The sequence below is a fragment of the Podarcis gaigeae genome, assembly GCF_964106915.1.
Source record: "Podarcis gaigeae genome assembly, chromosome: 2".
NCBI lineage: Eukaryota > Metazoa > Chordata > Lepidosauria > Squamata > Lacertidae > Podarcis > Podarcis gaigeae.
In genome coordinates, this window is record NC_139679.1 from 87729696 (window position 1) to 87733227 (window position 3532).

The 3532-nt window shown below is 44.4% G+C and overlaps 1 long non-coding RNA gene across 1 annotated transcript; it reads left to right on the forward strand.

The window, feature by feature from the left end:
• The first annotated feature begins 765 nt into the window (after positions 1–765).
• On the forward strand, positions 766–3124 carry LOC310836166. Its single transcript, XR_014559897.1, has 3 exons — positions 766–1061; positions 1689–1803; positions 2977–3124. It is a non-coding gene; the product is annotated as an uncharacterized lncRNA (long non-coding RNA).
• Positions 3125–3532: the final 408 nt, after the last annotated feature.

Below are 3532 nucleotides of genomic sequence, written 5' to 3' on the forward strand. Positions count from 1 at the left end.
GAATGTGTATGCATCTCCAAGGTTCACACTAGAGATTGTCTTAGAAAACACACGCATGATTTGAATTCCAACTTGAAAGAACTCAGCAGCATTCCCAGAGCTAATGTTATTACAGCAGCAACAGAAGTACTTGAAAACATAAAATCTGGATCCGGCTCAGCAAAAGTAGTCCATGGAACCTGGAGGGGCATCCCCATGCTAGTCTACAGTTAAGGGATATTCAGGGGAAGAAGAAGAAGAAGAAGAAGAAGAAGAAGAAGAAGAAGAGGAGGAGGAGGAGGAGGAGGAGGAGGAGGAGGAGGAGGAGGAGGAGGAGGAGTTTGGAGTTGATATCCCGCCTTTCACTCTCCTTAAGGAGTCTCAAAGCGGCTAACAATCTCCTTTCCCTTCCTCTCCCACAACAAACACTCTGTGAGGTGAGTGAGGCTGAGAGACTTCAGAGAAGTGTGACTAGCCCAAGGTCACCCAGCAGCTACATGTGGAGGAGCGGAGATGCGAACCCGGTTCACCAGATTACGAGTCCATCGCTCTTAACCACTACACTATGCTGGGAGTTCTAAGCTGCATACCAGGAAACTACAAGATGTTACAGTCACATATTTGGGTAGTGAAGATTGTGCTTACTACCAGAGAAGGTGAAGCAAGTTTGGGGGAGTTGGTTTCACAAGAGCTCCACCTCAGCTTTAATTGTGCAGCCAGAATTTCCTGGCAAGTGGCTGAATCCCATCCCTAAAGAGTGACTGTCTGGAAGCACCCTCTGATACAAGTTGCATCTTGTGGTTGGTGCATTCCCATCAAGCTCCAGGGCTTGGAACGATACTGAGTCTTAATTTAATTCCAGAGATATGAATTTGAGTCAACTTGCCCCAGCAGGTTTAGCATTGTGAGCCCTGTTTTGAAATTGAAGAAAATGACTATTTTGGTGGTTGAGATACATCACAGAGGTTCAGAAGACATGGAGTGTGCTTTGAGCTCTGCAACTAATTTGCTGTCTGACTTTGGGAATTTCATCTCAAGCTTCCTATCTGAGAGGGAACCTTATCAACTTTGATCTCACAATGGTAACTTGGACTGACAGCTCTAAAGCATGTGTCTTGAGATTATTCTTTGCTGTTTCTCCTGTTTTCATCTATTCCAAAACCCAGAAAACAATAGTAGATAAAATGGGAACTTAACAGGTATGTTTAGGGGAACTCTAACCTTGCTGTAACAAAAGCAACCCTTCAGCCTTAGATCTGCAGGTTGGCGTGATCAGAGTTAATGAAGATTATTGATTCAGTCATATTATCCTGAATCAACAATTCTTGCTTACCCAGGCAAGTAATCTCAGGGCATGTAAACCACACATCTTTCTTTACTATCTCAGATCATGGCTTGTTTGCTATGAATTATGAACTCTAACCATATCAGAATGCATGCTATTATTTACACAGTGGTTAGCAACTGGCAGGCCCCGGATTCAACTCTTCCAAGAAGAATTGCCAGCTGGCTCACAAAGAAACCCCTATCCCAGGTTATCTTCAGTCTCTTCAGACAAGAATAGCAGCAGTCGTTGTCACGGGAGCTTTACACCTGCCTTGGTGCTTCCAGGAAGCCTAATAATTGGGAGTTGGCAGGGGGCAAGATGAGGATTTGAAGAATCGCACAGGTAGCTGCTAGCTAATCCATTTCCTGTTTATTTCTTCCAGGTTATTACAGAATGGGGAAATGCTTGCACAGTTTCCAGGCAACCACTCATAATTCCTTTTATTTTCCTCAACCACTTTGATGATGAAGGGCTTATCTCCACATTAAAGAAAAATAGTATGTTGTCCTCTGCTCCTAAGATTGCATTACTTCAGCAAGCAAGGGTGTGAGTGTGTGAAAAAATGTGTGTGTACCATGTGTACAAGAAAACCAAGTTATCTCTGGCCCATAGGAGCTAACTCCTAGGGGATCAGGTCCCTTCACTCCCCCAATGAAATATTTGAGGGGGCCAGTCCCCTGCAAGTTGATGGGCATTGCAGGGCAGGGCTTATCTGCTCTCTCCCCAATAAATTATTCAATTTGGCACCCCTGCTCTGGCCTCAGTTTCTACATCAGAAGCCCAATTTCATTTAGAAGGTATTCTGGATGTCTTCAATTGTGAATAGCTCCTGCTGGTTTTTTGTTTTGCTTTTCGTTTGCTTGTTTTCTTGCTAGGATGTGGCCCTCCAGATACAGTGGTACCTCTGGTTACAAACTTAATTCATTCCGGAGGTCTGTTCTTAAGTTGAAACCGTTCTTATCCTGAGGTGCCATTAGCGAAAGCACGCCTCTGGCGTGAGACTTCCACTCGTATCCCGGGACAAAGTTCTCAACCAGGAGCAACTACTTCTGGGTTAGTGGAGCTCGTAACCTGAAGCGTGCATAACCAGAAGCGTTCATAACCAGAGGTACCACTGTATTGCTAGACCCCCATCTAGCAATGACACTCCCATCGTTCCTGATTACTGGTGGGAGCTGTAATCCAACTTCATCTGCAGGGCCACCATTCCCCTGTCCCTATTTAGATTTTTGCATTGGTTTTATTGCTTAATTTTAGCATGAACAGCTCTGAGAGCCTCTGGATATAAAAAAATGTGTAAAACTAACAGCCCTTTCACCGAGTTCTGACTACTTTTGTTTCTCTTGTGGCTGATGATAAAAGTCTCTGGGTACCCATGGATAGAAATATGTTCCCACAACCCCCTCTTTCAGACCGCATGGGTCTGTAGGTCTGTGCATATTTGCAAGGCATTTTTAAAAGTGCATAATGCATGTCACATGCTGTATTTGGGAAATGGAATTCTATTCCCAGTGGAGAGTATGAATTGTGTAATTTTCATCCTCGCCATCCTGTCCCAGTCCAAGCTGTTCAGATCTTCCTTTTGTTTCAGCCAAGGCCCCATGGAACACTTGAGCTGGGTTTGGGCTCTGGGGTCATTGCTAAGCAGTTTCCCCTTTCATCTCTTTCAGCGCTGGCAGATGCATCTTGAAACAAACCTACAAGGTGCGGCTTTACAGCATCCCTTATTTGCCGGCACCTTTGAGACTCCAGTTCATTGAAAGTAATAAAACCACATCATCAAAAATAATACAAAATAATAAAAACCTTTTGAACAGGCTGCGCTACTTGGTAACGGATATTCATCTTCCTGGAAATTGTGTTGCTTGATTCAGTGCTGCAGTATGAAAGCACCAGCTGCCTCCCTAGCCTTGTTAACCCACTGAGTGCCAATGCTGCACTCTTTGAACAAATATGACATTTTCTAATTGATGCAAAGTGGAGTGTGTGTGTGTGTTGTTCAGGCTGCAAGCAAATCATGCATATGGTCAGAGGAATCTTCTGCTCCAGCAGGAGTGAGGTAGCACTGTTTGTTTACACATATGTAGGATGTGTCACAGATGGCAAAATTAGTTTTGCCAGTGACACTGGTGGCCCTCACAGGGGCCTCCAAAAGCTGCACTTGGGTCTAAGTTTCCTTCTTGTGGTTAGGGTGGATGGTGCACTAATTGCATTTGATGTGATTCA